We start from the raw sequence: 22,882 nt of genomic DNA on the forward strand, positions 1-22,882 counted from the left end.
GAAGGGACTTGGCCAGAGTTCGAGTGTAAGGCTCGTCAGGACGTTTGACCTTACCTCGGAAGGGAGACCAAGCTTCCTAAGCCTAGTAGGAGAGTCAGAAGATGGGACTTGGCCCGAGTTCGAGTGTAAGGCTTGGCAGAACGTTCGACCTTACCTCGGCAGAATACCAAGCTTCCTAAGCCGAGTAGGAGTCAGGCGAAGGGACTTGGCTCGAGTTCGAGTGTAAGGCTCAGCAGGATGTTCGACCTTACCTCGGCAGGGAGACCAAGCTTCCTAAGCCTAGTAGGAGAGTCAGGCGAAGGGACTTGGCCGAGGTTTGAGTGTAAGGCTCGGCAGGACGTTTGACCTTACCTCGGCAGGGAGACCAAGCTGCCTAAGCCTAGTAGGAGAGTCAGGCAAGGGGACTTGGCCGGAGCTCATGTGTAAGGCTCGACAGGACGTTTGACCTTACCTCGGCAGGGAGAGCAAGCTTCCTAAGCCGAGTAGGAGTCACGCGAAGGGACTTGGCCGGGGTTCGAGTGTAAGGCTCGGAAGAACGTTCGACCTTACTTCGGCCTGGAGACCAAGCTTCCTAAGACTAGAAGGAGAGTCAGGCGAAGGGACTTGGCCAGAGTTCGAGTGTAAGGTTCGGCAGGACGTTTGACATTATCTCAGCAGGGAGACCAAGCTTCCTTAGCCTAGTAGGAGAGTCAGGCAAGGGGATTTGGCCGGAGGTCATGTCTAAGGCTCGGCCGGACGTTCGGCCTTAGCTCGGCAGGGAGACCAAGCTTCCTAAGCCTAGTAGGAGAGTCAGGCGAGGGGAATTGGTCGGAGTTCGAGTGTAAAGCTCGGCAGGACGTTCGACCTTACCTCGGCAGGGAGACCAAGCTTCCTAAGCCGAGTAGGAGAGTCAGGCGAAGGGACTTGGCCGGGCTTCGAGTGTAAGGCTCGGCAGGACGTTCGAACTTACCTCGGCAGGGAGACCAAGCTTCCTAAGCCTAAAAGGATAGTCAGGCGAGGGGACTTGGGTGGAGATTGAGTGTAAAGCTTGGCAGGACATTCGGCCTTACCGCGGCAGGGAGACCAAGCTTCCTAAGCCTAGTAGGAGAGTCAGGTGAAGGGACTTGGCCGAGGTTTGAGTGTAAGGCTCGGCAGGACGTTCGACCTTACCTCGGCAGGGAGACCAAGCTTCCTAAGCCTAATGGGATAGACAGACGAGGGGACTTGGCCGGCGTTCCAGAGTAAGTCTTGGCAAGACGTTTGACCTTACCTCGGCAGGGAGACCAAGCTTCCTAAGCCGAGTAGGAGACAGGCAAAGGGACTTGGCTCGAGTTCGAGTGTAAGGCTCGGCAGGACGTTTGACCTTACCTCGGCAGGGAGACCAAGCTTCCTAAGCCTAGTAGGAGAGTCAGGCAAAAGGACTTGGCCGGAATTCGAGTGTAAGGCTCGGCAGAACGTTCGACCTTACCTCTGCAGGGAGACCAAGCTTCTTACGCCGAGTAGGAGTCAGGCGAAGGGACTTGGCCGGGCTTCGAGTGTAAGGCTCGGCAGGACGTTCGAACTTACCTCGGCAGGGAGACTGAGCTTCCTAAGCCTTGTAGGAGAGTCAGGCGAGGGGACTTGGTCGGAGTTCGAGTGTAAAGCTCGGCAGGACGTTCGACCTTACCTCGGCAGGGAGACCAAGCTTCCTAAGCCTAAAAGGATAGTCAGGCGAGGGGACTTGGCCGGAGTTCGAGTGTAAGTCTTGGCAAGACGTTTGACCTTACCTCGGCAGGGAGACCAAGCTGCCTAAGCCTAGCAGGAGAGTCAGGCAAGGGGACTTGGCCGGAGTTCGAGTGTAAGGCTCGGCAGAACGTTCGACCTTACCTAGGCAGGGCGACCAAGCTTCCTGAGCCGAGTAGGAGTCAGGCAAAGGGACTTGGCCGGGGTTCGAGTGTAAGGCTCGGAAGAACGTTCGACCTTACTTCGGCCTGGAGACCAAGCTTCCTAAGACTAGAAGGAGCGTCAGGCGAAGGGACTTGGCCAGAGTTCGAGTGTAAGGTTCGGCAGGACGTTTGACATTATCTCAGCAGGGAGACCAAGCTTCCTTAGCCTAGTAGGAGAGTCAGGCAAGGGGATTTGGCCGGAGGTCATGTGTAAGGCTCGGCCGGACGTTCGGCCTTAGCTCGGCAGGGAGACAAAGCTTCCTAAGCCTAGTAGGAGAGTCAGGCGAGGGGAATTGGTCGGAGTTTGAGTGTAAAGCTCAGCAGGACGTTCGACCTTACCTCGGCAGGGAGACCAAGCTTCCTAAGCCTAATAGGATAGTCAGGCGAGGGGACTTGGCCGGAGTTCAAGTGTAAGTCTTGGAAAGACGTTTGACCTTACCTCGGCTGGGAGACCAAGCTTCCTAAGCCTAGTAGGAGTCAGGCGAGGGGAATTGGCCGGAATTCGAGTGTAAGGCTCGGCAGAACGTTCGACCTTACCTCGGAAAGGAGACCAAGATTCCTAAGCCTAGTAGGAGAGTCAGGCGAGGGGATTTGGCTGGAGTTTGAGTGTAAAGCTTGGCAAGACGTTCGACCTTACCTCGGCAGGGAGACCAAGCTTCCTAAGCCTAATAGGATAGTCAGGCGAGGGGACTTGGCCGGAGTTCAAGTGTAAGTCTTGGAAAGACGTTTGACCTTACCTCGGAAGGGAGACCAAGATTCCTAAGCCTAGTAGGAGAGTCAGGCGAGGGGATTTGGCTGGAGTTTGAGTGTAAAGCTTGGCAGGACGTTCGACCTTACCTCAACAGGGAGAGCAAGATTCCTAAGCCGAGTAGGAGAGTCAGGCAAGGGGACTTGGCCGGAGCTCATGTGTAAGGCTCGGCAGGACGTTTGACCTTACCTCGGCAGGGAGACCAAGCTTCCTAAGCCGAGTAGGAGTCAGGCACAGGGACTTGGCCGGGGTTCGAGTGTAAGGCTCGGAAGAACGTACGACCTTACTTCGGCCTGGAGACCAAGCTTCCTAAGACTAGAAGGAGAGTCAGGCGAAGGGACTTGGACAGAGTTCGAGTGTAAGGCTCGGAAGAACGTACGACCTTACTTCGGCCTGGAGACCAAGCTTCCTAAGACTAGAAGGAGAGTCAGGCGAAGGGACTTGGCCAGAGTTCGAGTGTAAGGCTCGGCAGGACGTTTGACCTTACCTCGGCAGGGAGACCAAGCTTCCTAAGCCTAGTAGGAGAGTCAGGCGAGGGGATTTGGCTGGAGCTCATGTCTAAGGCTCGGTCGGACGTTCAGCCTTACCTCGGCAGGGAGACCAAGCTTCCTAAGCCTAGTAGGAGAGTCAGGCGAGGGGACTTGGCCAGAGTTCGAGCGTAAGGCTCGGCAGGACGTTTGACCTTAACTCCGGCAGGGAGACCAAGCTTCCTAAGCCTAGTAGGAGCGTCAGGCAGAAGGACTTGGCCGGGGTTCGAATGTAAAGGCCCGGCAGGACGTTCGACCTTACCTCGGCAGGGAGACCAAGCTTCCTAACCCTGATAGGAATCACGTGAAGGGACTTGGCCCGAGTTCGAGTGTAAGGCTCGGCAGACTGTTTGACCTTAACTCAGGCAGGGAGACCAAGCTTCCTGAGCCGAGTAGGAGAGTCAGGCGAGGGGACTTGGCCGGAGTGCGAGTGTAAGGCTCGGCAGGAGGTTCGACCTTACCTCGGCAGGGAGACCAAGCTTCCTAAGCCGAGTAGGAGAGTCAGGCGAAGGAACTTGGCCGGGGTTCGAGTCTAAGGCTTGGCAGGACATTCGACCTTACCTCGGCTGGGAGACCAAGCTTCCTAAGCCTAGAAGGAGAGTCAGCCAAGGGGACTTGGTCGGAGCTCATGCGTAAGGCTCGTCAGGACGTTCGACCTTACCTCGGGAGGGAGACCAAGCTTCCTAAGCCGAGTAGGAGTCAGGCGAAGGGACTTGGCTCGAGTTCGAGTGTAAGGCTCAGCAGGATGTCCGACCTTACCTCGGCAGGGAGACCAAGCTTCTTAAGCCTAGTAGGAGAGTCAGGCGAAGGGAATTGGCCGGAATTCGAGTGTAAGGCTCGGCAGAACGTTCGACCTTACCTCGGAAAGGGAGACCAAGATTCCTAAGCTTAGTAGGAGAGTCAGGAGAAGGGACTTGGCCAGAGTTTGAGTGTAAGGCTCGTCAGGACGTTTGACCTTACCTCGGCAGGGAGACCAAGCTTCCTAAGCCTAGTAGGAGCGTCAGGCAAAAGGACTTGGCTGGGGTTCGAGTGTAAGGCTCGGCAGACTGTTCGACCTTAACTCAGGCAGGGAGACCAAGCTTCCTAAGCCGAGTAGGAGAGTCAGGCGAGGGGACTTGGCTGGAGTTCGAGTGTAAGGCTTGGCAGGACATTCGACCTTACCTCGGCAGGGACACCAAGCTTCCTAAGCCTAGTAGGAGAGTCAGGCGAAGGAACTTGGCCGGGGTTGGAGTGTAAGGCTTGGCAGTACATTCGACCTTACCTCGGCAGGGAGACCAAGCTTCCTAAGCCTAATAGGATAGACAGGCGAGGGGACTTGGCCGGAGCTCGTGCGTAAGGCTCGGCAGGACGTTCGACCTTACCTCGGCAGGGAGACCAAGCTTCCTAAGCCTAATAGGATAGACAGGCGAGGGGACTTGGCCGGAGTTCCAGAGTAAGTCTTGGCAAGACGTTTGACCTTACCTCGGCAGGGAGACCAAGCTTCCTAAGCCGAGTAGGAGTCAGGCGAAGGGACTTGGACGGGGTTCGAGTGTAAGGCTCGGCAGGACGTTTGACCTTACCTCGGCAGGGAGACCAAGCTTCCTAAGCCGAGTAGGAGTCAGTCGAAGGGACTTGGACGGGGTTCGAGTGTAAAACTCGGCAGGACGTTTGACCTTACCTCGGCAGGGAGACCAAGCTTCCTAAGCCTAGTAGGAGAGTCAGGCAAAAGGACATGGCCGGAGTTCGAGTGTAAGGCTCGGCAGAACGTTCGACCTTACCTCTGCAGGGAGACCAAGCTTCTTACGCCGAGTAGGAGTCAGGCGAAGGGACTTGGCCGGGCTTCGAGTGTAAGGCTCGGCAGGACGTTCGAACTTACCTCGGCAGGGAGACCAAGCTTCCTAAGCCTAAAAGGATAGTCAGGCGAGGGGACTTGGGCGGAGATTGAGTGTAAAGCTTGGCAGGACATTCGGCCTTACCGCGGCAGGGAGACCAAGCTTCCTAAGCCTAGTAGGAGAGTCAGGTGAAGGGACTTGGCCGAGGTTTGAGTGTAAGGCTCGGCAGGACGTTCGACCTTACCTCGGCAGGGAGACCAAGCTTCCTAAGCCTAATGGGATAGACAGGCGAGGGGACTTGGCCGGCGTTCCAGAGTAAGTCTTGGCAAGACGTTTGACCTTACCTCGGCAGGGAGACCAAGCTTCCTAAGCCGAGTAGGAGTCAGGCAAAGGGACTTGGACGGGGTTCGAGTGTAAGGCTCGGCAGGACGTTTGACCTTACCTCGGCAGGGAGACCAAGCTTCCTAAGCCTAGTAGGAGAGTCAGGCAAAAGGACTTGGCCGGAATTCGAGTGTAAGGCTCGGCAGAACGTTCGACCTTACCTCTGCAGGGAGACCAAGCTTCTTACGCCGAGTAGGAGTCAGGCGAAGGGACTTGGCCGGGCTTCGAGTGTAAGGCTCGGCAGGACGTTCGAACTTACCTCGGCAGGGAGACTGAGCTTCCTAAGCCTTGTAGGAGAGTCAGGCGAGGGGACTTGGTCGGAGTTCGAGTGTAAAGCTCGGCAGGACGTTCGACCTTACCTCGGCAGGGAGACCAAGCTTCCTAAGCCTAAAAGGATAGTCAGGCGAGGGGACTTGGCCGGAGTTCGAGTGTAAGTCTTGGCAAGACGTTTGACCTTACCTCGGCAGGGAGACCAAGCTGCCTAAGCCTAGCAGGAGAGTCAGGCAAGGGGACTTGGCCGGAGTTCGAGTGTAAGGCTCGGCAGAACGTTCGACCTTACCTAGGCAGGGCGACCAAGCTTCCTAAGCCGAGTAGGAGTCAGGCAAAGGGACTTGGCCGGGGTTCGAGTGTAAGGCTCGGAAGAACGTTCGACCTTACTTCGGCCTGGAGACCAAGCTTCCTAAGACTAGAAGGAGCGTCAGGCGAAGGGACTTGGCCAGAGTTCGAGTGTAAGGTTCGGCAGGACGTTTGACATTATCTCAGCAGGGAGACTAAGCTTCCTTAGCCTAGTAGGAGAGTCAGGCAAGGGGATTTGGCCGGAGGTCATGTGTAAGGCTCGGCCGGACGTTCGGCCTTAGCTCGGCAGGGAGACAAAGCTTCCTAAGCCTAGTAGGAGAGTCAGGCGAGGGGAATTGGTCGGAGTTTGAGTGTAAAGCTCAGCAGGACGTTCGACCTTACCTCGGCAGGGAGACCAAGCTTCCTAAGCCTAATAGGATAGTCAGGCGAGGGGACTTGGCCGGAGTTCAAGTGTAAGTCTTGGAAAGACGTTTGACCTTACCTCGGCAGGGAGACCAAGCTTCCTAAGCCTAGTAGGAGTCAGGCGAGGGGAATTGGCCGGAATTCGAGTGTAAGGCTCGGCAGAACGTTCGACCTTACCTCGGAAGGGAGACCAAGATTCCTAAGCCTAGTAGGAGAGTCAGGCGAGGGGATTTGGCTGGAGTTTGAGTGTAAAGCTTGGCAAGACGTTCGACCTTACCTCAACAGGGAGAGCAAGATTCCTAAGCCGAGTAGGAGAGTCAGGCAAGGGGACTTAGCCGGAGCTCATGTGTAAGGCTCGGCAGGACGTTCGACCTTACCTCGGCAGGGAGACCAAGCTTCCTAAGCCTAGTAGGAGAGGCAGGAGAAGGGACTTGGCCAGAGTTCGAGTGTAAGGCTCGTCAGGACGTTTGACCTTACCTCGGAAGGGAGACCAAGCTGCCTAAACCAAGTAGGAGAGTCAGGCAAGGGGACTTGGCCGGAGCTCATGTGTAAGGCTCGAGAGGACGTTCGACCTTACCTCGGCAGGGAGACCAAGCTTCCTAAGCCGAGTAGGAGTCAGGCACAGGGACTTGGCCGGGGTTCGAGTGTAAGGCTCGGAAGAACGTACGACCTTACTTCGGCCTGGAGACCAAGCTTCCTAAGACTAGAAGGAGAGTCAGGCGAAGGGACTTGGCCAGAGTTCGAGTGTAAGGCTCGGAAGAACGTACGACCTTACTTCGGCCTGGAGACCAAGCTTCCTAAGACTAGAAGGAGAGTCAGGCGAAGGGACTTGGCCAGAGTTCGAGTGTAAGGCTCGGCAGGACGTTTGACCTTACCTCGGCAGGGAGACCAAGCTTCCTAAGCCTAGTAGGAGAGTCAGGCGAGGGGATTTGGCCGGAGCTCATGTCTAAGGCTCGGCCGGACGTTCAGCCTTACCTCGACAGGGAGACCAAGCTTCTTAAGCCTAGTAGGAGAGTCAGGCGAGGGGACTTGGCCAGAGTTCGAGCGTAAGGCTCGGCAGGACGTTTGACCTTAACTCAGGCAGGGAGACCAAGCTTCCTAAGCCTAGTAGGAGCGTCAGGCAGAAGGACTTGGGGGGGTTCGAGTGTAAGGCCCGGCAGGACGTTCGACCTTACCTCGGCAGAATACCAAGCTTCCTAAGCCTGATAGGAATCACGTGAAGGGACTTGGCCCGAGTTCGAGTGTAAGGCTCGGCAGACTGTTTGACCTTAACTCAGGCAGGGAGACCAAGCTTCCTGAGCCGAGTAGGAGAGTCAGGCGAGGGGACTTGGCCGGAGTTCGAGTGTAAGGCTCGGCAGGACGTTCGACCTTACCTCGGCAGGGAGACGAAGCTTCCTAAGCCGAGTAGGAGAGTCAGGCGAAGGAACTTGGCCGGGGTTCGAGTCTAAGGCTTGGCAGGACATTCGACCTTGCCTCGGCTGGGAGACCAAGCTTCCTAAGCCTAGAAGGAGAGTCAGCCAAGGGGACTTGGTCGGAGCTCATGCGTAAGGCTCGTCAGGACGTTCGACCTTACCTCGGGAGGGAGACCAAGCTTCCTAAGCCGAGTAGGAGTCAGGCGAAGGGACTTGGCTCGAGTTCGAGTGTAAGGCTCAGCAGGATGTTCGACCTTACCTCGGCAGGGAGACCAAGCTTCCTAAGCCTAGTAGGAGAGTCAGGCGAAGGGACTTGGCCGAGGTTTGAGTGTAAGGCTCGGCAGGACGTTTGACCTTACCTCGGCAGGGAGACCAAGCTGCCTAAGCCTAGTAGGAGAGTCAGGCGAGGGGACTTGGCCGGAGTCATGTGTAAGGCTCGGCAGGACGTTCGACCTTACCTCGGCAGGGAGACCAAGCTTCCTAAGCCTAATAGGATAGTCAGGCGAGGGGACTTGGCCGGAGTTCAAGTGTAAGTCTTGGAAAGACGTTTGACCTTACCTCGGCAGGGAGACCAAGCTTCCTAAGCCTAGTCGGAGTCAGGCGAAGGGAATTGGCCGGAATTCGAGTGTAAGGCTCGGCAGAACGTTCGACCTTACCTCGGAAAGGGAGACCAAGATTCCTAAGCTTAGTAGGAGAGTCAGGCGAGGGGATTTGGCCGGAGTTTGAGTGTAAAGCTTGGCAGGACGTTCGACCTTACCTCAACAGGGAGAACAAGATTCCTAAGCCGAGTAGGAGAGTCAGGCAGAGGGACATGGCCGGAGTTCAAGTGTAAGGCTCGGCAGGACTTTCGACCTTACCTCGGCAGGGAGAGCAAGATTCCTAAGCCGAGTAGGAGAGTCAGGCAAGGGGACTTGGCCGGAGGTCATGTCTAAGGCTCGGCCGGACGTTCGGCCTTAGCTCGGCAGGGAGACCAAGCTTCCTAAGCCTAGTAGGAGAGTCAGGCGAGGGGAATTGGTCGGAGTTCGAGTGTTAAGCTCGGCAGGACGTTCGACCTTACCTCGGCAGGGAGACCAAGCTTCCTAAGCCTAATAGGATAGTCAGGCGAGGGGATTGGCCGGAGTTCAAGTGTAAGTCTTGGAAAGACGTTTGACCTTACCTCGGCAGGGAGACCAAGCTTCCTAAGCCTAGTAGGAGTCAGGCGAGGGGAATTGGCCGGAATTCGAGTGTAAGGCTCGGCAGAACGTTCGACCTTACCTCGGCAGGGAGACCAAGATTTCTAAGCCTAGTAGGAGAGTCAGGCGAGGGGATTTGGCTGGAGCTCATGTGTAAGGCTCGGCAGGACGTTCGACCTTACCTCGGCAGGGAGACCAAGCTTCCTAAGCCTAGTAGGAGAGACAGGAGAAGGGACTTGGCCAGAGTTCGAGTGTAAGGCTCGTCAGGACGTTTGAGCTTACCTCGGAAGGGAGACCAAGCTTCCTAAGCCTATTAGGAGCGTCAGGCAAAAGGACTTGGCTGGGGTTCGAGTGTAAGGCTCGGCAGACTGTTTGACCTTAACTCAGGCAGGAAGACCAAGCTTCCTAAGCCTAGTAGGAGAGTCAGAAGATGGGACTTGGCCCGAGTTCGAGTGTAAGGCTTGGCAGAACGTTCGACCTCACCTCGGCAGAATACCAAGCTTCCTAAGCCGAGTAGGAGTCAGGCGAAGGGACTTGGCTCGAGTTCGAGTGTAAGGCTCGGCAGGACGTTTGACCTTACCTCGGCAGGGAGACCAAGCTTCCTAAGCCTAGTAGGAGAGTCAGGCGAGGGGACTTGGCCGGAGTTCGAGTGTAAGTCTTGGCAAGACGTTTGACCTTACCTCGGCAGGGAGACCAAGCTGCCTAAGCCTAGTAGGAGAGTCAGGCAAGGGGACTTGGCCGGAGTTCGAGTGTAAGGCTCGGCAGAACGTTCGACCTTACCTCTGCAGGGAGACCAAGCTTCTTACGCCGAGTAGGAGTCAGGCGAAGGGACTTGGCCGGGCTTCGAGTGTAAGGCACGGCAGGACGTTCGAACTTACCTCGGCAGGGAGACTGAGCTTCCTAAGCCTAAAAGGATAGTCAGGCGAGGGGACTTGGCCGGAGTTCGAGTGTAAGTCTTGGCAAGACGTTTGACCTTACCTCGGCAGGGAGACCAAGCTGCCTAAGCCTAGTAGGAGAGTCAGGCAAGGGGACTTGGCCGGAGTTCGAGTGTAAGGCTCGTCAGGACGTTTGACCTTACCTCGGAAGGGAGACCAAGCTTCCTAAGCCTAGTAGGAGAGTCAGAAGATGGGACTTGGCCCGAGTTCGAGTGTAAGGCTTGGCAGAACGTTCGACCTTACCTCGGCACAATACCAAGCTTCCTAAGCCGAGTAGGAGTCAGGCGAAGGGACTTGGCTCGAGTTCGAGTGTAAGGCTCAGCAGGATGTTCGACCTTACCTCGGCAGGGAGACCAAGCTTCCTAAGCCTAGTAGGAGAGTCAGGCGAAGGGACTTGGCCGAGGTTTGAGTGTAAGGCTCGGCAGGACGTTTGACCTTACCTCGGCAGGGAGACCAAGCTGCCTAAGCCTAGTAGGAGAGTCAGGCAAGGGGACTTGGCCGGAGCTCATGTGTAAGGCTCGACAGGACGTTTGACCTTACCTCGGCAGGGAGAGCAAGCTTCCTAAGCCGAGTAGGAGTCACGCGAAGGGACTTGGCCGGGGTTCGAGTGTAAGGCTCGGAAGAACGTTCGACCTTACTTCGGCCTGGAGACCAAGCTTCCTAAGACTAGAAGGAGAGTCAGGCGAAGGGACTTGGCCAGAGTTCGCGTGCAAGGTTCGGCAGGACGTTTGACATTATCTCAGCAGGGAGACCAAGCTTCCTTAGCCTAGTAGGAGAGTCAGGCAAGGGGATTTGGCCGGAGGTCATGTCTAAGGCTCGGCCGGACGTTCGGCCTTAGCTCGGCAGGGAGACCAAGCTTCCTAAGCCTAGTAGGAGAGTCAGGCGAGGGGAATTGGTCGGAGTTCGAGTGTAAAGCTCGTCAGGACGTTCGACCTTACCTCGGCAGGGAGACCAAGCTTCCTAAGCCTAATAGGATAGTCAGGCGAGGGGACTTGGCGGGAGTTCAAGTGTAAGTCTTGGAAAGACGTTTGACCTTACCTCGGCAGGGAGACCAAGCTTCCTAAGCCTAGTAGGAGTCAGGCGAGGGGAATTGGCCGGAATTCGAGTGTAAGGCTCGGCAGAACGTTCGACCTTACCTCGGCAGGGAGACCAAGATTCCTAAGCCTAGTAGGAGAGTCAGGCGAGGGGATTTGGCTGGAGTTTGAGTGTAAAGCTTGGCAGGACGTTCGACCTTACCTCAACAGGGAGAGCAAGATTCCTAAGCCGAGTAGGAGAGTCAGGCAAGGGGACTTGGCCGGAGCTCATGTGTAAGGCTCGGCAGGACATTCGACCTTACCTCGGCAGGGAGACCAAGCTTCCTAAGCCTAGTAGGAGAGACAGGAGAAGGGACTTGGCCAGAGTTCGAGTGTAAGGCTCGTCAGGACGTTTGACCTTACCTCGGAAGGGAGACCAAGCTTCCTAAGCCTAGTAGGAGAGTCAGAAGATGGGACTTGGCCCGAGTTCGAGTGTAAGGCTTGGCAGAACGTTCGACCTTACCTCGGCAGAATACCATGCTTCCTAAGCCGAGTAGGAGTCAGGCGAAGGGACTTGGCTCGAGTTCGAGTGTAAGGCTCAGCAGGATGTTCGACCTTACCTCGGCAGGGAGACCAAGCTTCCTAAGCCTAGTAGGAGAGTCAGGCGAAGGGACTTGGCCGAGGTTTGAGTGTAAGGCTCGGCAGGACGTTTGACCTTACCTCGGCAGGGAGACCAAGCTGCCTAAGCCTAGTAGGAGAGTCAGGCAAGGGGACTTGGCCGGAGCTCATGTGTAAGGCTCGACAGGACGTTTGACCTTACCTCGGCAGGGAGAGCAAGCTTCCTAAGCCGAGTAGGAGTCACGCGAAGGGACTTGGCCGGGGTTCGAGTGTAAGGCTCGGAAGAACGTTCGACCTTACTTCGGCCTGGAGACCAAGCTTCCTAAGACTAGAAGGAGAGTCAGGCGAAGGGACTTGGCCAGAGTTCGAGTGTAAGGTTCGGCAGGACGTTTGACATTATCTCAGCAGGGAGACCAAGCTTCCTTAGCCTAGTAGGAGAGTCAGGCAAGGGGATTTGGCCGGAGGTCATGTCTAAGGCTCGGCCGGACGTTCGGCCTTAGCTCGGCAGGGAGACCAAGCTTCCTAAGCCTAGTAGGAGAGTCAGGCGAGGGGAATTGGTCGGAGTTCGAGTGTAAAGCTCGGCAGGACGTTCGACCTTACCTCGGCAGGGAGACCAAGCTTCCTAAGCCTAATAGGATAGTCAGGCGAGGGGACTTGGCCGGAGTTCAAGTGTAAGTCTTGGAAAGACGTTTGACCTTACCTCGGCAGGGAGACCAAGCTTCCTAAGCCTAGTAGGAGTCAGGCGAGGGGAATTGGCCGGAATTCGAGTGAAAGGCTCGGCAGAACGTTCGACCTTACCTCGGCAGGGAGACCAAGATTCCTAAGCCTAGTAGGAGAGTCAGGCGAGGGGATTTGGCTGGAGTTTGAGTGTAAAGCTTGGCAGGACGTTCGACCTTACCTCAACAGGGAGAGCAAGATTCCTAAGCCGAGTAGGAGAGTCAGGCAAGGGGACTTGGCCGGAGCTCATGTGTAAGGCTCGGCAGGACATTCGACCTTACCTCGGCAGGGAGACCAAGCTTCCTAAGCCTAGTAGGAGAGACAGGAGAAGGGACTTGGCCAGAGTTCGAGTGTAAGGCTCGTCAGGACGTTTGACCTTACCTCGGAAGGGAGACCAAGCTTCCTAAGCCTAGTAGGAGAGTCAGAAGATGGGACTTGGCCCGAGTTCGAGTGTAAGGCTTGGCAGAACGTTCGACCTTACCTCGGCAGAATACCATGCTTCCTAAGCCGAGTAGGAGTCAGGCGAAGGGACTTGGCTCGAGTTCGAGTGTAAGGCTCAGCAGGATGTTCGACCTTACCTCGGCAGGGAGACCAAGCTTCCTAAGCCTAGTAGGAGAGTCAGGCGAAGGGACTTGGCCGAGGTTTGAGTGTAAGGCTCGGCAGGACGTTTGACCTTACCTCGGCAGGGAGACCAAGCTGCCTAAGCCTAGTAGGAGAGTCAGGCAAGGGGACTTGGCCGGAGCTCATGTGTAAGGCTCGACAGGACGTTTGACCTTACCTCGGCAGGGAGAGCAAGCTTCCTAAGCCGAGTAGGAGTCACGCGAAGGGACTTGGCCGGGGTTCGAGTGTAAGGCTCGGAAGAACGTTCGACCTTACTTCGGCCTGGAGACCAAGCTTCCTAAGACTAGAAGGAGAGTCAGGCGAAGGGACTTGGCCAGAGTTCGAGTGTAAGGTTCGGCAGGACGTTTGACATTATCTCAGCAGGGAGACCAAGCTTCCTTAGCCTAGTAGGAGAGTCAGGCAAGGGGATTTGGCCGGAGGTCATGTCTAAGGCTCGGCCGGACGTTCGGCCTTAGCTCGGCAGGGAGACCAAGCTTCCTAAGCCTAGTAGGAGAGTCAGGCGAGGGGAATTGGTCGGAGTTCGAGTGTAAAGCTCGGCAGGACGTTCGACCTTACCTCGGCAGGGAGACCAAGCTTCCTAAGCCTAATAGGATAGTCAGGCGAGGGGACTTGGCCGGAGTTCAAGTGTAAGTCTTGGAAAGACGTTTGACCTTACCTCGGCAGGGAGACCAAGCTTCCTAAGCCTAGTAGGAGTCAGGCGAGGGGAATTGGCCGGAATTCGAGTGAAAGGCTCGGCAGAACGTTCGACCTTACCTCGGCAGGGAGACCAAGATTCCTAAGCCTAGTAGGAGAGTCAGGCGAGGGGATTTGGCTGGAGTTTGAGTGTAAAGCTTGGCAGGACGTTCGACCTTACCTCAACAGGGAGAGCAAGATTCCTAAGCCGAGTAGGAGAGTCAGGCAAGGGGACTTGGCCGGAGCTCATGTGTAAGGCTCGGCAGGACGTTCGACCTTACCTTGGCAGGGAGACCAAGCTTCCTAAGCCTAGTAGGAGAGACAGGAGAAGGGACTTGGCCAGAGTTCGAGTGTAAGGCTCGTCAGGACGTTTGACCTTACCTCGGAAGGGAGACCAAGCTTCCTAAGCCTAGTAGGAGCGTCAGGCAAAAGGACTTGGCTGGGGTTCGAGTGTAAGGCTCGGCAGACTGTTTGACCTTAACTCAGGCAGGGAGACCAAGCTTCCTAAGCCTAGTAGGAGAGTCAGAAGATGGGACTTGGCCCGAGTTCGAGTGTAAGGCTTGGCAGAACGTTCGACCTTACCTCGGCAGAATACCAAGCTTCCTAAGCCGAGTAGGAGTCAGGCGAAGGGACTTGGCTCGAGTTCGAGTGTAAGGCTCGGCAGGATGTTCGACCTTACCTCGGCAGGGAGACCAAGCTTCCTAAGCCTAGTAGGAGAGTCAGGCGAAGGGACTTGGCCGAGGTTTGAGTGTAAGGCTCGGCAGGACGTTTGACCTTACCTCGGCAGGGAGACCAAGCTGCCTAAGCCTCGTAGGAGAGTCAGGCAAGGGGACTTGGCCGGAGCTCATGTGTAAGGCTCGACAGGACGTTTGACCTTACCTCGGCAGGGAGACCAAGCTTCCTAAGCCTAGTAGGAGTCACGCGAAGGGACTTGGCCGGAGTTCGAGTGTAAGGCTCGGCAGAACGTTCGACCTTACCTAGGCAGGGCGACCAAGCTTCCTAAGCCGAGTAGGAGTCAGGCAAAGGGACTTGGCCGGGTTTCAAGTGTAAGGCTCGGAAGAACGTTTGACCTTACTTCGGGCTGGAGACCAAGCTTCCTAAGACTAGAAGGAGAGTCAGGCGAAGGGGCTTGGTCGGAGTTCGAGTGTAAGATTTGGCAGGACGTTTGAAATTATCTCAGCAGGGAGACCAAGCTTCCTTAGCCTAGTAGGAGAGTCAGGCAAGGGGATTTGGCCGGAGGTCATGTCTAAGGCTCGGCCGGACGTTCGGCCTTAGCTCGGCAGGGAGACCAAGCTTCCTAAGCCGAGTAGGAGTCAGGCGAAGGGACTTGGACGGGGTTCGAGTGTAAGGCTCGGCAGGACGTTTGACCTTACCTCGGCAGGGAGACCAAGCTTCCTAAGCCTAGTAGGAGAGTCAGGCAAAAGGACATGGCCGGAGTTCGAGTGTAAGGCTCGGCAGAACGTTCGACCTTACCTCTGCAGGGAGACCAAGCTTCTTACGCCGAGTAGGAGTCAGGCGAAGGGACTTGGCCGGGCTTCGAGTGTAAGGCTCGGCAGGACGTTCGAACTTACCTCGGCAGGGAGACTGAGCTTCCTAAGCCTAGTAGGAGAGTCAGGCGAGGGGACTTGGGCGGAGATTGAGTGTAAAGCTTGGCAGGACATTCGGCCTTACCTCGGCAGGGAGACCAAGCTTCCTAAGCCTAGTAGGAGAGTCAGGTGAAGGGACTTGGCCGAGGTTTGAGTGTAAGGCTCGGCAGGACGTTCGACCTTACCTCGGCAGGGAGACCAAGCTTCCTAAGCCTAATAGGATAGACAGGCGAGGGGACTTGGCCGGAGTTCCAGAGTAAGTCTTGGCAAGACGTTTGACCTTACCTCGGCAGGGAGACCAAGCTTCCTAAGCCGAGTAGGAGTCAGGCGAAGGGACTTGGACGGGGTTCGAGTGTAAGGCTCGGCAGGACGTTTGACCTTACCTCGGCAGGGAGACTGAGCTTCCTAAGCCTTGTAGGAGAGTCAGGCGAGGGGACTTGGGCGGAGATTGAGTGTAAAGCTTGGCAGGACATTCGGCCTTACCTCGGCAGGGAGACCAAGCTTCCTAAGCCTAGTAGGAGAGTCAGGTGAAGGGACTTGGCCGAGGTTTGAGTGTAAGGCTCGGCAGGACGTTCGACCTTACCTCGGCAGGGAGACCAAGCTTCCTAAGCCTAATAGGATAGACAGGCGAGGGGACTTGGCCGGAGTTCCAGAGTAAGTCTTGGCAAGACGTTTGACCTTACCTCGGCAGGGAGACCAAGCTTCCTAAGCCGAGTAGGAGTCAGGCGAAGGGACTTGGACAGGGTTCGAGTGTAAGGCTCGGCAGGACGTTTGACCTTACCTCGGCAGGGAGACCAAGCTTCCTAAGCCTAGTAGGAGAGTCAGGCAAAAGGACTTGGCCGGAGTTCAAGTGTAAGGCTCGGCAGAACGTTCGACCTTACCTCTGCAGGGAGACCAAGCTTCTTACGCCGAGTAGGAGTCAGGCGAAGAGACTTGGCCGGGCTTCGAGTGTAAGGCACGGCAGGACGTTCGAACTTACCTCGGCAGGGAGACTGAGCTTCCTAAGCCTAAAAGGATAGTCAGGCGAGGGGACTTGGCCGGAGTTCGAGTGTAAGTCTTGGCAAGACGTTTGACCTTACCTCGGCAGGGAGACCAAGCTGCCTAAGCCTAGTAGGAGAGTCAGGCAAGGGGACTTAGCCGGAGTTCGAGTGTAAGGCTCGGCAGGACGTTCGACCTTACCGCGGAAGGGAGACCGAGCTTCCTAAGCCTAGTAGGAGAGTCAGAAGATGGGACTTGGCCCGAGTTCGAGTGTAAGGCTCGGTAGGGCGTTCGACCTTACCTCGGCAGGGAGACTGAGCTTCCTAAGCCTAGTAGGAGTCACGCGAAGGGACTTGGCCGGCGTTCGAGTGTAAGGCTCGGCAGAACGTTCGACCTTACCTAGGCAGGGCGACCAAGCTTCCTAAGCCGAGTAGGAGTCAGGCAAAGGGACTTGGCCGGGGTTCGAGTGTAAGGCTCGGAAGAACGTTCGACCTTACTTCGGCCTGGAGACCAAGCTTCCTAAGACTAGAAGGAGAGTCAGGCGAAGGGACTTGGCCAGAGTTCGAGTGTAATGTTCGGCAGGACGTTTGACATTATCTCAGCAGGGAGACCAAGCTTCCTTAGCCTAGTAGGAGAGTCAGGCAAGGGGATTTGGCCGGAGGTCATGTCTAAGGCTCGGCCGGACGTTCGGCCTTAGCTCGGCAGGGAGACCAAGCTTCCTAAGCCTAGTAGGAGAGTCAGGCGAGGGGAATTGGTCGGAGTTCGAGTGTAAAGCTCGGCAGGACGTTCGACCTTACCTCGGCAGGGAGACCAAGCTTCCTAAGCCTAATAGGATAGTCAGGCGAGGGGACTTGGCCGGAGTTCAAGTGTAAGTCTTGGAAAGACGTTTGACCTTACCTCGGCAGGGAGTCCAAGCTTCCTAAGCCTAGTAGGAGTCAGGCGAGGGGAATTGGCCGGAGTTCGAGTGTAAGGCTCGGCAGGACGTTCGACCTTACCGCGGAAGGGAGACCAAGCTTCCTAAGCCTAGTAGGAGAGTCAGAAGATGGGACTTGGCCCGAGTTCGAGTGTAAGGCTTGGCAGAACGTTCGACCTTACCTCGGCAGAATACCAAGCTTCCTAAGCCGAGTAGGAGTCAGGCGAAGGGACTTGGCTCGAGTTCGAGTGTAAGGCTCAGCAGGATGTTCGACCTTACCTCGGCAGGGAGACCAAGCTGCCTAAGCCTAGTAGGAGAGTCAGGCAAGGGGACTTGGCCGGAGCTCATGTGTAAGGCTCGACAGGACGTTTGACCTTACCTCGGCAGGGAGAGCAAGCTTCCTAAGCCGAGTAGGAGTCACGCGAAGGGACTTGGCCGGAGTTCGAGTGTAAGGCTCGGCAGAACGTTCGACCTTACCTAGGCAGGGCGACCAAGCTTCCTAAGCCGAGTAGGAGTCAGGCAAAGGGACTTGGCCGGGGTTCGAGTGTAAGGCTCGGAAGAACGTTCGACCTTACTTCGGCCTGGAGACCAAGCTTCCTAAGACTAGAAGGAGAGTCAGGCGAAGGGACTTGGCCAGAGTTCGAGTGTAAGGTTCGGCAGGACGTTTGACATTATCTCAGCAGGGAGACCAAGCTTCCTTAGCCTAGTAGGAGAGTCAGGCAAGGGGATTTGGCCGGAGGTCATGTCTAAGGCTCGGCCGGACGTTCGGCCTTAGCTCGGCAGGGAGACCAAGCTTCCTAAGCCTAGTAGGAGAGTCAGGCGAGGGGAATTGGTCGGAGTTCGAGTGTAAAGCTCGGCAGGACGTTCGACCTTACCTCGGCAGGGAGACCAAGCTTCCTAAGCCTAATAGGATAGTCAGGCGAGGGGACTTGGCCGGAGTTCAAGTGTAAGTCTTGGAAAGACGTTTGACCTTACCTCGGCAGGGAGACCAAGCTTCCTAAGCCTAGTAGGAGTCAGGCGAGGGGAATTGGCTGGAGTTTGAGTGTAAAGCTTGGCAGGACGTTCGACCTTACCTCAACAGGGAGAGCAAGATTCCTAAGCCGAGTAGGAGAGTCAGGCAAGGGGACTTGGCCGGAGCTCATGTGTAAGGCTCGGCAGGACGTTCGACCTTACCTCGGCAGGGAGACCAAGCTTCCTAAGCCTAGTAGGAGAGACAGGAGAAGGGACTTGGCCAGAGTTCGAGTGTAAGGCTCGTCAGGACGTTTGACCTTACCTCGGAAGGGAGACCAAGCTTCCTAAGCCTAGTAGGAGCGTCAGGCAAAAGGACTTGGCTGGGGTTCGAGTGTAAGGCTCGGCAGACTGTTTGACCTTAACTCAGGCAGGGAGACCAAGCTTCCTAAGCCTAGTAGGAGAGTCAGAAGATGGGACTTGGCCCGAGTTCGAGTGTAAGGCTTGGCAGAACGTTCGACCTTACCTCGGCAGAATACCAAGCTTCCTAAGCCTAATAGGATAGTCAGGCGAAGGGACTTGGCTCGAGTTCGAGTGTAAGGCTCGGCAGGATGTTCGACCTTACCTCGGCAGGGAGACCAAGCTTCCTAAGCCTAGTAGGAGAGTCAGGCGAAGGGACTTGGCCGAGGTTTGAGTGTAAGGCTCGGCAGGACGTTTGACCTTACCTCGGCAGGGAGACCAAGCTGCCTAAGCCTAGTAGGAGAGTCAGGCAAGGGGACTTGGCCGGAGCTCATGTGTAAGGCTCGACAGGACGTTTGACCTTACCTCGGCAGGGAGACCAAGCTTCCTAAGCCTAGTAGGAGAGTCAGGCAAAAGGACTTGGCCGGAGTTCAAGTGTAAGGCTCGGCAGAACGTTCGACCTTACCTCTGCAGGGAGACCAAGCTTCTTACGCCGAGTAGGAGTCAGGCGAAGGGACTTGGCCGGGCTTCGAGTGTAAGGCACGGCAGGACGTTCGAACTTACCTCGGCAGGGAGACTGAGCTTCCTAAGCCTAAAAGGATAGTCAGGCGAGGGGACTTGGCCGGAGTTCGAGTGTAAGTCTTGGCAAGACGTTTGACCTTACCTCGGCAGGGAGACCAAGCTGCCTAAGCCTAGTAGGAGAGTCAGGCAAGGGGACTTGGCCGGAGTTCGAGTGTAAGGCTCGGCAGGACGTTCGACCTTACCGCGGAAGGGAGACCAAGCTTCCTAAGCCTAGTAGGAGAGTCAGAAGATGGGACTTGGCCCGAGTTCGAGTGTAAGGCTTGGCAGAACGTTCGACCTTACCTCGGCAGAATACCAAGCTTCCTAAGCCGAGTAGGAGTCAGGCGAAGGGACTTGGCTCGAGTTCGAGTGTAAGGCTCAGCAGGATGTTCGACCTTACCTCGGCAGGGAGACCAAGCTTCCTAAGCCTAGTAGGAGAGTCAGGCGAAGGGACTTGGCCGAGGTTTGAGTGTAAGGCTCGGCAGGACATTTGACCTTACCTCGGCAGGGAGACCAAGCTGCCTAAGCCTAGTAGGAGAGTCAGGCAAGGGGACTTGGCCGGAGCTCATGTGTAAGGCTCGACAGGACGTTTGACCTTACCTCGGCAGGGAGAGCAAGCTTCCTAAGCCGAGTAGGAGTCACGCGAAGGGACTTGGCCGGAGTTCGAGTGTAAGGCTCGGCAGAACGTTCGACCTTACCTAGGCAGGGCGACCAAGCTTCCTAAGCCGAGTAGGAATCAGGCAAAGGGACTTGGCCGGGGTTCGAGTGTAAGGCTCGGAAGAACGTTCGACCTTACTTCGGCCTGGAGACCAAGCTTCCTAAGACTAGAAGGAGAGTCAGGCGAAGGGACTTGGCCAGAGTTCGAGTGTAAGGTTCGGCAGGACGTTTGACATTATCTCAGCAGGGAGACCAAGCTTCCTTAGCCTAGTAGGAGAGTCAGGCAAGGGGATTTGGCCGGAGGTCATGTCTAAGGCTCGGCCGGACGTTCGGCCTTAGCTCGGCAGGGAGACCAAGCTTCCTAAGCCTAGTAGGAGAGTCAGGCGAGGGGAATTGGTCGGAGTTCGAGTGTAAAGCTCGGCAGGACGTTCGACCTTACCTCGGCAGGGAGACCAAGCTTCCTAAGCCTAATAGGATAGTCAGGCGAGGGGACTTGGCCGGAGTTCAAGTGTAAGTCTTGGAAAGACGTTTGACCTTACCTCGGCAGGGAGACCAAGCTTCCTAAGCCTAGTAGGAGTCAGGCGAGGGGAATTGGCTGGAGTTTGAGTGTAAAGCTTGGCAGGACGTTCGACCTTACCTCAACAGGGAGAGCAAGATTCCTAAGCCGAGTAGGAGAGTCAGGCAAGGGGACTTGGCCGGAGCTCATGTGTAAGGCTCGGCAGGACGTTCGACCTTACCTCGGCAGGGAGACCAAGCTTCCTAAGCCTAGTAGGAGAGACAGGAGAAGGGACTTGGCCAGAGTTCGAGTGTAAGGCTCGTCAGGACGTTTGACCTTACCTCGGAAGGGAGACCAAGCTTCCTAAGCCTAGTAGGAGCGTCAGGCAAAAGGACTTGGCTGGGGTTCGAGTGTAAGGCTCGGCAGACTGTTTGACCTTAACTCAGGCAGGGAGACCAAGCTTCCTAAGCCTAGTAGGAGAGTCAGAAGATGGGACTTGGCCCGAGTTCGAGTGTAAGGCTCGGCAGACTGTTTGACCTTAACTCAGGCAGGGAGACCAAGCTTCCTAAGCCTAGTAGGAGAGTCAGAAGATGGGACTTGGCCCGAGTTCGAGTGTAAGGCTTGGCAGAACGTTCGACCTTACCTCGGCAGAATACCAAGCTTCCTAAGCCTAATAGGATAGTCAGGCGAAGGGACTTGGCTCGAGTTCGAGTGTAAGGCTCGGCAGGATGTTCGACCTTACCTCGGCAGGGAGACCAAGCTTCCTAAGCCTAGTAGGAGAGTCAGGCGAAGGGACTTGGCCGAGGTTTGAGTGTAAGGCTCGGCAGGACGTTTGACCTTACCTCGGCAGGGAGACCAAGCTGCCTAAGCCTAGTAGGAGAGTCAGGCAAGGGGACTTGGCCGGAGCTCATGTGTAAGGCTCGACAGGACGTTTGACCTTACCTCGGCAGGGAGACCAAGCTTCCTAAGCCTAGTAGGAGTCACGCGAAGGGACTTGGCCGGAGTTCGAGTGTAAGGCTCGGCAGAACGTTCGACCTTACCTAGGCAGGGCGACCAAGCTTCCTAAGCCGAGTAGGAGTCAGGCAAAGGGACTTGGCCGGGGTTCAAGTGTAAGGCTCGGAAGAACGTTTGACCTTACTTCGGGCTGGAGACCAAGCTTCCTAAGACTAGAAGGAGAGTCAGGCGAAGGGACTTGGTCGGAGTTCGAGTGTAAGGTTTGGCAGGACGTTTGAAATTATCTCAGCAGGGAGACCAAGCTTCCTTAGCCTAGTAGGAGAGTCAGGCAAGGGGATTTGGCCGGAGGTCATGTCTAAGGCTCGGCCGGACGTTCGGCCTTAGCTCGGCAGGGAGACCAAGCTTCCTAAGCCGAGTAGGAGTCAGGCGAAGGGACTTGGACGGGGTTCGAGTGTAAGGCTCGGCAGGACGTTTGACCTTACCTCGGCAGGGAGACCAAGCTTCCTAAGCCTAGTAGGAGAGTCAGGCAAAAGGACATGGCCGGAGTTCGAGTGTAAGGCTCGGCAGAACGTTCGACCTTACCTCTGCAGGGAGACCAAGCTTCTTACGCCGAGTAGGAGTCAGGCGAAGGGACTTGGCCGGGCTTCGAGTGTAAGGCTCGGCAGGACGTTCGAACTTACCTCGGCAGGGAGACCAAGCTTCCTAAGCCTAGTAGGAGAGTCAGGTGAAGGGACTTGGCCGAGGTTTGAGTGTAAGGCTCGGCAGGACGTTCGACCTTACCTCGGCAGGGAGACCAAGCTTCCTAAGCCTAATAGGATAGACAGGCGAGAGGACTTGGCCGGAGTTCCAGAGTAAGTCTTGGCAAGACGTTCGACCTTACCTCTGCAGGGAGACCAAGCTTCTTACGCCGAGTAGGAGTCAGGCGAAGGGACTTGGCCGGAGTTCAAGTGTAAGGCACGGCAGGACGTTCGAACTTACCTCGGCAGGGAGACCAAGCTTCCTAAGCCTAAAAGGATAGTCAGGCGAGGGGACTTGGCCGGAGTTCGAGTGTAAGTCTTGGCAAGACGTTTGACTTTACCTCGGCAGGGAGACCAAGCTGCCTAAGCCTAGTAGGAGAGTCAGGCAAGGGGACTTGGCCGGAGTTCGAGTGTAAGGCTCGGCAGGACGTTCGACCTTACCGCGAAAGGGAGACCAAGCTTCCTAAGCCTAGTAGGAGAGTCAGAAGATGGGACTTGGCCCGAGTTCGAGTGTAAGGCTTGGCAGAACGTTCGACCTTACCTCGGCAGAATACCAAGCTTCCTGAGCCGAGTAGGAGTCAGGCGAAGGGACTTGGCTCGAGTTCGAGTGTAAGGCTCAGCAGGATGTTCGACCTTACCTCGGCAGGGAGACCAAGCTTCCTAAGCCTAGTAGGAGAGTCAGGCGAAGGGACTTGGCCGAGGTTTGAGTGTAAGGCTCGGCAGGACGTTTGACCTTACCTCGGCAGGGAGACCAAGCTGCCTAAGCCTAGTAGGAGAGTCAGGCAAGGGGACTTGGCCGGAGTTCGAGTGTAAGGCTCGGCAGGACGTTCGACCTTACCGCGGAAGGGAGACCGAGCTTCCTAAGCCTAGTAGGAGAGTCAGAAGATGGGACTTGGCCCGAGTTCGAGTGTAAGGCTCGGTAGGGCGTTCGACCTTACCTCGGCAGGGAGACTGAGCTTCCTAAGCCTAGTAGGAGTCACGCGAAGGGACTTGGCCGGCGTTCGAGTGTAAGGCTCGGCAGAACGTTCGACCTTACCTAGGCAGGGCGACCAAGCTTCCTAAGCCGAGTAGGAGTCAGGCAAAG

This window comes from Lonchura striata, chromosome W, assembly GCF_050655825.1.
Source record: "Lonchura striata isolate lonStrDom1 chromosome W, ASM5065582v1, whole genome shotgun sequence".
In the NCBI taxonomy this organism is placed as follows: domain Eukaryota; kingdom Metazoa; phylum Chordata; class Aves; order Passeriformes; family Estrildidae; genus Lonchura; species Lonchura striata.